The following is a 13536-nucleotide window of genomic DNA, read 5'->3' as shown; positions in this document are numbered from 1 at the left end:
CTCCTTCCAATATCTAACCATTGTCCCACTAGCCACCCACACAAATTTAGATTCGTCGGTTGGCTTATGGCTAAGTGTGTCCTAGCAAGGGTAAAGCAGCGCTGAGATCAAAGTCACACACTTCAAAAAAGCGAGGGGAAAAAAAAAGCCTAAGGTTGATCTTGTAACGTAGAAGAGCTACCTGGAGTGGCTGCTGGGCATGGCCAGGGGTTTTCAGATAAGAGAATTAGTTTTTCTGCTTTGTTTGTTTAAAGCCATAGTTCTGGGGCGCCTGGGTTAAAGCATCAGTGGGTTAAAGCATCTGCCTTCGGCTCAGGTCATGATCCCAGGATCCTGGAATGGAGCCCCATATCGGGCTCTCTGCTCAGCGGAGAACCTGCTTCCACCTCTCTCTCTGCCTGCCTCTCTGCCTACTTGTTATCTCTACCTGTCAAATAAATAAATAAAATCTTAAAAAAAAAAAAGCCATAGTTCTGATTCCACAAAGTAAGTGTTAGAAACCATGTTTCCTCAGCCAGAGTTGAGGTGGCAACAGAATTTGGACAGCGATTTTTATCTTTGATAATTACATTGTATCAGGTGACAATTTAGAATGTTACTTCTCTTTAAAAAAAAAAAAAGTCTATGAGAAACAGACTTAAAAAAAAAATTCTCGGTAAAACATCAGATGTTCAAATCCCCATCTCTTTCTCATTCCTCTCAAATGATTCTCTCCTTACCTTATTTTGTGTTTGTTTTCAAAGGAACAGATTTGTGTCCGTGAAACTCACACACCTATGAGATTTTACCTTTGCAAGTGTGATTAATTAAGGCAGGAAGGTAATAGTTTGGATAAATTGTAGCCAATTAAAGAGAGAAAACAGACTCTTGACTAAAGCAAAAAACTTCTCAGCATTTTCTGCTTGCTATATAACTTTAAAATTGTCATTTTTGGAAAATATGGGTAAATTATTTGTATCTCTGTCTCTGTCTCTCTCTTTTTAACTATCTGAGAGCAATTATAGGATGAGCACGAAAGAAACTACTGCATCCTTTCATGGCAATCTCTGACCGGGATCCCAAGGTAGTCTGGATTTTTTTATCCGGTCTTCCCTCTATATAGTATGTATCAGGACATAGAGGACATTCAGAAACTATTATAAATTCTCCAATTCTTTTATACTTTTTTTTTTCAAAACTAAGTCATTATTAGGTGTCAGGTCAGAAAGTTCTAAGAGAAGTATAGCTTTCAAGGATTACTTGTACTTGAATCCCTATCCTTCTCTTGTTCATCATTAAGTGTATATGTTCCTCTTAAAGGAAGCTTCTAGTTCCAGCAATCTCTTAACTTCACAAAAAGGCTGTACTAATCTTGTCTTTGACTCTGGTCCTTATATTATAACTTTATCTTCTCCATATGAAATTGTTGCCCACACAAAGCTATAACATTGTTGTTTTGCCTCTTGCCCGCAGCTCTGTAACTTCTTTTAATAACAAATAATCATGTATTTTGTTTGTAAAAATTATTACTTTGACTCTTTATATGTTTTTTTTCTATCTACTAGTACAGATCTGATTTGCTAATAACATAAACTGTTTCTTCAAGGATATACAAATTGATGATCATCCAACAGATGATCACTTAAATTCCCAGGTCCCCACCCCTAGGCATTTAGATTTCATTGATCAGCTGTGGGTCTTGATATAAATATATATGTATGTGTGTGTCTGTGTGTATAAATATACATATATTCTTTTTTAATTTTAACAAATTTCTTGGTGACTTTAATCCTGAGGAAACACTTGAAGAATTAATCTGAATAATTGTCATGCCGTGCAATGTGTTAATCCTTCACCAATATAAAATTTCAAGACAGCAAGGATTTATATCTATATACTCATATTTAAGATATGAAATATTTTCATGTGTGGGATAGTCAACTTATTCTTCTTAAGCAAGAACATACATCATGTACACCTCCCCTCCCCTCCCGCAGAATGTATTACGCAGCTACAGAGTATTGCACAGACCAGTTTGTTCAATTCTATACGCTTGATGCTTTCTAGAACCTCAAACTCAGAATGATGTCTTCTTTAGCACTGCAAAAATTTTGCAAAATCCTAGACAGTACACACCCATTCCAGAAGACTTGCAAAATTAAAACAAAGACAAATGCAAGTGTAAAAGACATTTCGAGTCAGTATGAATAGTTTCAAATGATTTGAAACTTCTGAAAGTTTAGTCCACACAACATTGAACTTAGGAAAAAAAAAATCAAACTTTTCAGATTCAGTAGCTTGTGAAGCCAATGGAATATTTTCTGAACTACGGAAAAAGGGGATGTCAAAGTAGAGTAACATCTGGGAAGGATTATGCTAATAAATAGGGTCTGTAGCACAAGAGAATGCCTTCTAGAATTTTTGTTTCCCGTGTTTAAAATATATATGTATATATAATACCACAGCAATTATCTTTCCACTAACTCCTTCTATCTATGATTTCATGATTTTGACAACAGTGAGTTTTCTTTTTTCCTCCAAAAGTAATGCTTTCGATAACCTAAAGCATGCAGTTGGTTAGGGATTACCAAATGATAAATGGAATTTTGTCTGATTATACACACTGAAAACTGACATAAAAATATGTTAATTCACACAGCAAGTAGATTAATAGTTATTTCAAGTAACAAATTAAGCTTGTATCTTAACTCTTATGATTTGAAGTGAAATGTTTATGTCAAAATTACTGGGGCACACCACATGTTCCTTAGACTCATTTAAATTTCTGAGATCAGAATGAGTTAGTGTTTTGACGGAGCTATCTAAATAATTACTTCATCTGCATTTCACAGGCCATTAATGCATTTTTTCTTCCATACTAACCAAACCATCTGTGTATACAACATGAGTTCACAAGGTAATTATCTACTTTCTAACATGTCCCTTTGGGCAAGGGAGGCAAATAAAGGGACACATAGTCTTCTGAGGATTCATGCTGTAATTTTCACCACTTGAGAGTCATCTGTTTTTTATTTTCTCAAATTCTCTACCTAAGAAAGCATACTTGAGCAACAAATTAATGACATAAACTTTGCAACTCACATAAGAAAGAATCCTTTCCCAGAATAGGCATTTTGAAAGTTCAGCAATTATATCAGAAAAACCTTTCATAGCTCAAACAATATGTCCCATTTTTATGTCCCAAGTTATCATTCAGATTGCTAAAACAAAGGCCCATTTTCCTTTCATTCTTTAATGTAGGACATTAACCAGAAAGTGCATTTCCATGTGGGGAATTTTATGATTACCTAATTTAATAGACACAGCCTGCTAATAAGTAGGGGTTATGGGGTGACTATATTTAATTTGATAAGAAGATGAAGGAATTAGAAAAATATTTCAAAAGAAAAGCTATTTCATAATATTATTCATAAGATTAAACTTACAATTTGGGGACAACTGTAGTTTATTTTTTTTATAATTGAAGCTTTAACTTTTATATTATTAAAATATCATTTAAAAAGAAATCACATATGTTATCTATACTTAAGTTATCTATGCCCATTTAAGAAATTATGTTTTTCCTACTGACTCCTGTAGTCACCCATTTGGGTATGTATGGGAAATAATGTTTTTCCTGCTGACTCTATAAGGGTAATCTATAAGAATTTGAATAAAGTTAAAGTTAGAATATATTCTTAGAATCCAACTTTATTTCCTAGACCCTTAATATTTATAAAGACTATATATTGGTATAAAAAATTAAGTACATGGAATTTAATGTTTCAGTTAGACTTGAAAATAAATTAAGCATTTATTCAACTCGTACTCTGGGGGTAAAAACTTGCCCACTTCATACAAACTATTGGGTTATACTATATTCTTTCTTTCTTCCTCTTTTTTTCCTTTTTCTTTTCTTTCATTTTATTTTTAAAACAATGATAGCAGTGGAACAGGAAGCATAACACTGAAAAAAAAAAAAATCAGCTGGCTGTCCTGGAGACAGGGTTTCTTTTTTTCATTATTAGTAGACAGGAACCCTCATTTTATTTACTTATTTTTTTATCATTATTATTATTTTATGTTTTCATTTTCAATGGTGAGGAAAAAAATTTATTTCAATGGTAAGGGGAAAAAACTGATTTTTGCATATGTAATTCTTTTTATGTTTACCTTTTAAAAGATATATCTTAGACAAAGATCTTTTATTTTAAAAACTTAAAAATGTTGCACTATCAATTTCATTCCTAGTGAAATAAAATTTTATTGAAAGTATTATTCCCTGGTTACTTAAGTAATGGAAGAAACTCAACAGGCCAGCTGCTTTATTTCACTCGTACAATGAAAGTAAACAACTGTTTCTCTGGATTATAAACTGGTCCTTATTTCCCATACATTTCCAAGCCATAGTAGATCCTTTCTCTTTCTCTAATAAACTGCCAATCTGAGAACCACAGGTTTTATTTTATTTTGTTTTCTTCATAGTAATAACAGTAGTGTCTACCTTCCATTATTATTAACAATTCCAGAAAATACCCTGAGCAAAAAATTTTCAGTGCTTTCAAGGGTCATAGAAGTTCAAAGAATAAATCAGAAGCAGGCATTAGAGGTGTAGCTAAGAAACACAATTTTCCTCTAGGGTTGGAAGAAACTGTGTAGAACCAGAGAAGCTGAGAATTCTAGACTTGAGGCTTTGTAAAGTATAAAAGTTATGCAAATTCCTTCTCCATTAGTACTATCCAAATTGTGTCTTTCAACTGATATTATTTTAGTTTCTTCTGTTTACTTTTATTTATTTATTTATTTTTAAAATTTGTTAGAGAGAGAGAGATACAGAGCGCAAGCACAGGCAGACAGAGTGGCAGGCCAGAGGTAGAGGGAGAAGCAGGCTCCCTGTCGAGCAAGGAGCCCAATGTGGGACTCGATTCCAGGACCCTGGGATCATGACCTGAGCCGAAGGCAGCCGCTTAACCAACTGAGCCACCCAGGCGTCCCAAGTTTCTTCTGTTTAAATGGCATTTTCTAGATATCTATTTTACCATCTGTGTAAGTTTATCCGAGTATTCATTTACTGAAATGCGCTCCTTTAGCAATAACAGAAAATTATTTATGGAAACTTCTGTTTATTAGTCACATATTCTTTCATCATCAGGCAGTCTTTTTTTGGTATTTGGTCGACACTCAACCAATAATTATTGCACACATACCATATGCCAGACCCTCTGATAGGGATGAGAACTGTAAGACACACATGATCTCTGCCCTTAGGAACTTTACGATCCAGCAGGAAGGCTGAGGGAACAAATGCATGAGTACAAATTATCATCAGTGGCATAAGGAAATAAGTTGAGTGCTGAGCTGGAGAATAAGAGAGGCAATCTGACTAATTTAGAGATGAGGGATTCAAGGAAGACCTCTCTGAGGAATGACAGAGACATGAATGACCAAATGGAAGTGGGTACACAAGGAGCAGAAGGAAATAGCAGGAAGCCTTGGACAAACAAGGACGAAGGCATTGACCTGGAAAAGGATCAGTGAATTTGGAGAACTTGGCCATTGTAGCTAGAGCTTTGGTGGGGGAGAGAGAAGTTGGAGACACCTCCTTTAGCCATGATTCAGTAGTTTGGATGTTATTCCCAGACACTGAAGAACCACTGGAGAATTTTAAGCAGGGGAAGGACATGATCCAATTTATATTTCAGGGATGTCATTTGGTGGTTGAGTGGAAAAGTGACTGTGGTAAGACAAGTGTTTTAAGTATCTACAATGGTAGAGACTTATCAATTCAATAGTCATTAGTCACATATGGCTATATAAATTTAAATTAATTAAAGTTAAGCAAGATTCAGCTTCTCAATAGTCATGCTGGCCCTCATACTGGACAGCACAGATAGAGACATTTCCATCAGGGACATCTTCCCAGGCATTTCTGCTGAGGAACATCACCCATATCTTCATGGTCTCTGTTCTTCAGTTCCTCCACATTTCTAAATAATCTGTTAGCTTTAAGCTTCTTCATCCTTATTCCTCATATTCCTGACTCTTCTCTTTCTATGATCACTTCTATGCCTCTTTCCTCATTAGCTCTTCCCTTTTCTCTTTCTCTGTTCCAGACATAGCTTTCTGGCAGCCTGTAGTACAACTTCCTAGAGCTCTTAAGTTGGCAACTGCATAGTGTTTCACCATTTTCATAAATGTATTGTCTTTCCCTGAGACCATTAACTTGTCCTGCCTCCTGTATTTTTCACTGTGGTGTCACCAATCTCTTAACCACCAGCTTGAGATCACCTGTCCTCCTTCCTTTCCATTCAGGCAGGTGTTCGATAAGTTGCCAGATCACAAATAATCTATCTTCATAATGCCTCTTATTATTTATAAAAAGCATTATTTGTAATGATTTTTATTCCAATATTGCCCAATTAATTCTTGCCTAGGCTATAGTTACAATTTTCCTGATAAAATTCATTTCCAATCAGCATTGGTAGATAAATCTTCTCAAACTAAAGTTTTTTTTTTTTAATTTTTTATTTTTTATAAACATATATTTTTATCCCCAGGGGTACAGGTCTGTGAATCACCAGGTTTACACACTTCACAGCACTCACCAAATCACATACCCTCCCCAATGTCCATAATCCCACCCCCTTCTCCCAAACCCCCTCCCCCCGGCAACCCTCAGTTTGTTTTGTGAGATTAAGAGTCACTTATGGTTTGTCTCCCTCCCAATCCCATCTGGTTTCATTTATTCTTCTTCTACCCACTTAAGCCTCCATGTTGTATCACCACTTCCTCATATCAGGGAGATCATATGATAGTTGTCTTTCTCTGCTTGACTTATTTCGCTAAGCATGATACGCTCTAGTTCCATCCATGTTGTTGCAAATGGCAAGATTTCATTTCTTTTGATGGCTGCATAGTATTCCATTGTGTATATATACCACATCTTCTTGATCCATTCATCTGTTGATGGACATCTAGGTTCTTTCCATAGTTTGGCTATTGTGGATATTGCTGCTATAAACATTCGGGTGCATGTGCCCCTTTGGATCACTACATTTGTATCTTTAGGGTAAATACCCAATAGTGCAATTGCTGGGTCATAGGGCAGTTCTATTTTCAACATTTTGAGGAACCTCCATGCTGTTTTCCAGAGTGGCTGCACCAGCTTGCATTCCCACCAACAGTGTAGGAGGGTTCCCCTTTCTCCGCATCCTCGCCAGCATCTGTCATTTCCTGACTTGTTGATTTTAGCCATTCTGACTGGTGTGAGGTGATATCTCATTGTGGTTTTGATTTGTATTTCCCTGATGCCGAGTGATATGGAGCACTTTTTCATGTGTCTGTTCGCCATCTGGATGTCTTCTTTGCAGAAATGTCTGTTCATGTCCTCTGCCCATTTCTTGATTGGATTATTTGTTGTTTGGGTGTTGAGTTTGCTAAGTTCTTTATAGATTCTGGACACTAGTCCTTTATCTGATATGTCGTTTGCAAATATCTTCTCCCATTCTGTCAGTTGTCTTTTGATTTTGTTAACTGTTTCCTTTGCTGTGCAAAAGCTTTTGATCTTGATGAAATCCCAGTAGTTCATTTTTTCCCTTGCTTCCCTTGCCTTTTGCGTAGTTCCTAGGAAGATGTTGCTGCGGCAGAGGTCGAAGAGGTTGCTGCCCGTGTTCTCCTCAAGGATTTTGATGGATTCCTTTCGTACATTGAGATCCTTCATCCATTTTGAGTCTATTTTTGTGTGTGGTGTAAGGGAATGGTCCAATTTCATTTTTCTGCATGTGGTTGTCCAATTTTCCCAGCACCATTTATTGAAAAGGCTGTCTTTTTTCCATTGGACATTCTTTCCTGCTTTGTCGAAGATTAGTTGACCATAGATTTGAGGGTCTATTTCTGGGCTCTCTATTCTGTTCCATTGATCTATGTGTCTGTTTTTGTGCCAGTACCATGCTGTCTTGATGATGACAGCTTTGTAATAGAGCCTGAAGTCCGGAATTGTGATGCCACCAACGTTGGCTTTCTTTTTCAATATCCCTTTGGCTATTCGAGGTCTTTTCTGGTTCCATATAAATTTTAGCATTATTTGTTCCATTTCTTTGAAAAAGATGGATGGTACTTTGATAGGAATTGCATTAAATGTGTAGATTGCTTTAGGTAGCATAGACATTTTCACAATATTTATTCTTCCAATCCATGAGCATGGAACATTTTTCCATTTCTTTGTGTCTTCCTCAATTTCTTTCATGAGTACTTTATAGTTTTCTGAGTATAGATTCTGTGCCTCTTTGGTTAGGTTTATTCCTAGGTATCTTATGGTTTTGGATGCAATTGTAAATGGGATTGACTCCTTAATATCTCTTTCTTCTGTCTTGCTGTTGGTGTAGAGAAATGCAACTGATTTCTGTGCATTGATTTTATATCCTGACACTTTACTGAATTCCTGTATAAGTTCTAGCAGTTTTGGAGTGGAGTCTGTCCAAACTTTCCTTTATTTAAGACTCATCATAAATGCTATCTGCTCTGTTAGATTTAAAACTTGGTACTTTCTCAGATTCATTTCCAGTACAATTTTTTAAATTCCTTTTTTTTTCTTGACTCTACCATTCCGCATCCAACATCACAGAATAATATAGTATACCTTAAAACCTCTGACAGTAAGAACTGCATAAACATATTTATCTCCCAGGCAGCACCTACTATAGTTATTGCATTGAATTAAATAGAATATACAAACATCTCAAATTCATTACAGATTTTATTGTGGCTGTAAAGAAATATCCTGCCTGACTTAATCTAAGTATCAAAATAAGTCAAGTGTCTTTAAAATGATTTTTCTAATGTAACAATGTTCCTTTAAAAAAAGTTTGGGAGTGAGAACTGAAGTCGGCAATCACATTGGAGCCACTCAGATGGATTATTTTTACCTGTGAAAAGAAGCATAAAATGTTCTGTTTTGTAAGGGCAAAAGTTCTTTGCTAAGGATAAACTGAACATCATATGTGAAATTCTCAAGTGATTGTACTTACCTGTAAAACAACCTTTGCCAAGATTTCAATTCTCAAATTCTTTAGCCCAAGTTGAATGCCTGAGAATGTAAAAGTTATGATTTGCTCTTGGATTCTTAGCACGGTTCTCTTGATGGGTGGCACACACAATGAAGAACAGATAGGATGACATCTTGATTAACTAATAACCTTATTATTTCCTTAAGACTTTATTGAATGGAGGGATTTCAAGAAAAAAATGCCTTTATTTAAATCATAAATTATACAGAAAATAACATTGAAGTGTTACTATTTGCATACACTTTTGTAGAAATCATTTGAAATATTTTGAAATTCACAGTTAGTTGATGGTCATGGATAGAGTTTCACAACAGTACTTCTTATTTATATTTATCTATAAATTCAATACAGTTTCTATATAGCTATATATCCAACACATACATGTAAATACAAAGAAATATGGAAATTGTATTCAAAAATCTTGGATTAATCTGAAGTGCTATTGCCAAGCCCCATGCTCCATGACCACTGCTCTTCATTTAGATCTCAGGAGTAGTTACTTATTTGGTGTCAGTCTGGAGCAGCAAACAGCAGAGTCTAGAATAAAGATATCATACGTAACTGGTTTCATTAGGTACCCACTGTATATGCTTATAATCTCAGGCTCATTAGTTATTGGTAAAAATCCCAGAACCAAATGTGGATATAATTTTTGGAAGAGTTACTGCTCTAAGATGATACTTTTTCTTCTTCTTGTTATAAGTTAAATCATGGATATCAAGATGCTGAGCTAAAATCAGATCTTAGTTTCAATAGTTGGATAAACTGGACGATGTTAATTCATTTAGAGATTATAGGTCATTAGGCACACCACTAAAACATTTCTTCTAAAATTATACTCTAACAAATTATGTTTGTCCCACTGTCCTACATATTCTTATTTATCCCATCTTACCTCTGACATCTACCTCAATGAGCCACAGATAAAGGTTCATTGAGGACAGTCCTTTATCTGTGAGTCATTTCTCACATTAAAAATAAAATTGGAGGGGCGCCTGGGTTGCTCAGTGGGTTAAGCCGCTGCCTTCGGCTCAGGTCATGATCTCGGGGTCCTGAGATCGAGTCCCGCATCGGGCTCTCTGCTCAGCGGGGAGCCTGCTTCCCTCTCTCTCTCTCTCTGCCTGCCTCTCCATCTACTTGTGATTTCTCTCTGTCAAATAAATAAATAAAATCTTTAAAAAATAAATAAATAAATAAAATTGGAAAATCAGTGTGTCTGAAAGCAAGTTCCTTAATGAACATAAATGTTATGTTACCTATTTTATATCCATTTGGCCCAATAAATGTATTTGATGTTAACTAATAATTTATTTACAGTTATAATTACAGAATACAATTCTAGAAACATTAATTCAGTAAGAAAATGAGGAAGTAACTTTCCTAATAAGTACAGTTTCCTAATAATCCTTGAAGGTGCTAAGAACCAAGCATATGCCTGTCTTGGGGACTCCTTATTTGCTGTTCTCTCAGCCTTAAATGGTCTTTACTTCAGATACCTGTAAAATTCTCCCAGGACAGTGCTCAAACATCATTCTCTCAAAAGCAATCAACACTGACCATCCATATAATAATAAAAGCCTCCTTTTCTTTCTATCTCCTCACTCTGGTTTATTTTTCTTCAGAGAGAAATATCATTACCCTCAATGTATTTTATAAGTGTTATCGATTTCTCAATTAAAATGTAAGGGGAGGGTGGGAGCTTTGTTCTTTGTCATGTAACCAATACTCAAAATGTGTCTGACATCTGATAAATAAGCATCAATTGAATAAATAATGAGACAAAAATAATTGATCATATTTGACATTCAAATATGCATGATCAAATGCATAGAGACTCATGTATACCACTTCTATAGTCATATAGAAAATTTATGTTCATAAATAAATCAAACTGTTAATTATGGAATAAATCATTTCATGCTATTACCACATCTCTTATTAATACATAAAAGATTATTAAGCTGCATTAATAAGCCACTTTTGCCACTGAGCTCCTGTAAACACTTGGGAAATGTGGTTACACATGCTTTGCAGTATTTTCTTCTGACCCTCCCTTGTCTGCTCTGCTCTGCTCTCACCTGATCGATCCATGAACACCATCATAATCTGATCCTCAATGGTCAACCTCAATTTGCTCTTGTATCCCTTAATTTCCACCTATAACTCCAGTTAAGTGAAGACTAAATTCTCTTACTCTTTAATTAACTAAGATTTTGTGTCAAACTGAAAGGCATTGTTTTGGCAAGCAGTAAACACAACACTTGAGAAGAAGGACCAATATGAGAAGAGTAAAAAACTCAGTCCCTTTTGCCTATCAAATGTGTGAGTGGAAATTTCAATTTTTATGACAATTCACACTAACTAACTTTGAAAATTTCTGCATAATGCCACCTGCTCCTATATTGGAGAAAATAGGGTTCACCTTTAGTGGTGGTGTAGGGCTACTACTTAATTTTATAACTTATATAAGATATATCTCTTTTGATACATTTAGGTGTTTTTATGAAGACAGTCCTCATGAAAGAATAAAAATAACTTATATAAGATAATGTTGGTAAATGTCACTACTTTTATTAATTTTAATTAAGACGGTAAATAAAGAGTTTAGTAAAATTAGCACTAAATTAATAAGATTAATAAGATTAGCATTAAATTATTAATGTTAAACAATACCAGCTGTTTAGTATCTTAATTTTTTGCAGTGGCACAGAAAATTATTTTGTAATGTAAGGACCGACATACAAATCTAATTATTTTAATAATCTTTTAAAACTGGCTGCATTGGGGGTGCCAGGGTGGCTCAGTCAGTTAAGTATCTGCCTTTGGCTCAGGTCATGATCTCAGGGTCCTGAGATGGAGCCCCACATCTGCTTCCCTGCTCTGTGGGGGATCTGCTTCTCTCTCTATCTCTCCCTCTGCCTCTGCTCATGCTCTCTCTCTTGCTTACTCTCTCTCAAATAAATAAATAAAATATTTAAAAAAACTGGTTGTGTTGGTTGATTATCATAAAGAATATTTAAGAAATTGATTTGAACACTCATGGAAAATGGGCAAAGAATATGAACAGGCAGTTCAAATAAGAAAAACACAAATGAGCAGTAACAAGAATATGATGTGCACCTACAGGTCATGCCTCCTAAATGCAAACTAAGATATATGTTCTTGCTAGTAAACTGGTCATTGATTTATTGTTGTGGAAATGGCTATTTACATACTCTCTTTGGGATATAAGACAGTCTGAAATTATGTATGAGAAGTCTTAAAGTTGTAAAACTCTGACCCCCAAAATGTCACTTTTAGAAATAATGTCACTCTAAAAAATAATCAGACAAGTGTGTGAATACACACACACCTATGTGTATTTATGTATATATGTTTAAACAGTGCTGTAATAAAATATTTCTGTATCTCTACATGTATGACTGCAAATTTTTATAACTCAGTTTATAGTAGAAAATACTGAGAACCATCTAAACATACGAAAGTAGAAAGTTACTGAAATAAAATTTCATAGAGTTTATAAGGATGATGCTGATTACAGTTAGTCATTGAAAAGACATTCAAGCTAAATATGATTTCAGAAAAGCAGGTCACACAACAGTATATATAGAATGATCACATCTTCAGTACATAAAATATGAATCTTACTTCTTTAACAGAAGTAATATTTTAGGTATATTGCAGGAAAAAAAGCTGGAGCGAATATATGCTAACATTAACAGTAGTTATGTCTAGATGGCATGAGTATGGTTAATTTTAGTTCTGATTTTCTTTTTAAAATTTTCTTAATTTGGAATAATTGTATTAAAATATTTATTTTAAAAACCACTTTGAAAAATTTTCTAATAATAAATAAGATATTTTGCTTGTAGACATTATATTAAATCATAAGTCTTTGTTTGGAAAACTATGATTTTTGAAAGGCTCTTACTGAATAAAGACAAAGAGGGAATATATGTGAGAGTGTCACTTCTGACTAGTGTTACGTTTTTACTTTCTGGGCAGAGAAAAGTTACAGAAACAATTACATATGGTCATCACGGCCCAAATTGCACCTCATTGGAAGACAGCCACATGGGAAATCACATTATGGAAGTATGGCCAGTAAGTAATGAGTATTGTATTTCCCAGTTTATGAGAAATATTAAGTTAGTGAGGGGGTGAGTAAATAATGGCCAATAAGGTAAACACCAGCCTCCTTTAAATAGCAGGTCAAAATATCGGGATTTGTCAACAGTGGAAATACAGATACTCTCATCTACCATTATAACAAGGAAGTGAAACGTAGGCTAGGAATAGACAATATTTCCAGTTGTGTTTAAGCTATATATCTTATTAGAAAATGTTGTTATTAACTTAATGAATTACAGTTCATCAAACATCTCAGTTGATTAAATGATCATAGAAACTATCCCTCAAATTTATAACATGTAAATTTTTGCTTTGTAGGACTCCTCAATTTTTTCTAGAGTTCCATATACAAACAATGACC

General features: G+C 34.8%; 1 protein-coding gene across 3 annotated transcripts in view; it reads right to left on the bottom strand.

Annotated features, from left to right (window-relative positions):
- The window catches only part of ADGRB3 (adhesion G protein-coupled receptor B3), a 723296-nt gene that overhangs the window by 470584 nt on the left and 239176 nt on the right, over positions 1–13536 (bottom strand). The gene's annotated exons all lie outside the window — the stretch shown is intronic.

Source organism: Mustela lutreola, chromosome 6 (genome assembly GCF_030435805.1).
Source record: "Mustela lutreola isolate mMusLut2 chromosome 6, mMusLut2.pri, whole genome shotgun sequence".
NCBI lineage: Eukaryota > Metazoa > Chordata > Mammalia > Carnivora > Mustelidae > Mustela > Mustela lutreola.
Note: the sequence above shows the minus strand (reverse complement) of the source record. Positions and strands in the feature narration are given on the sequence as shown.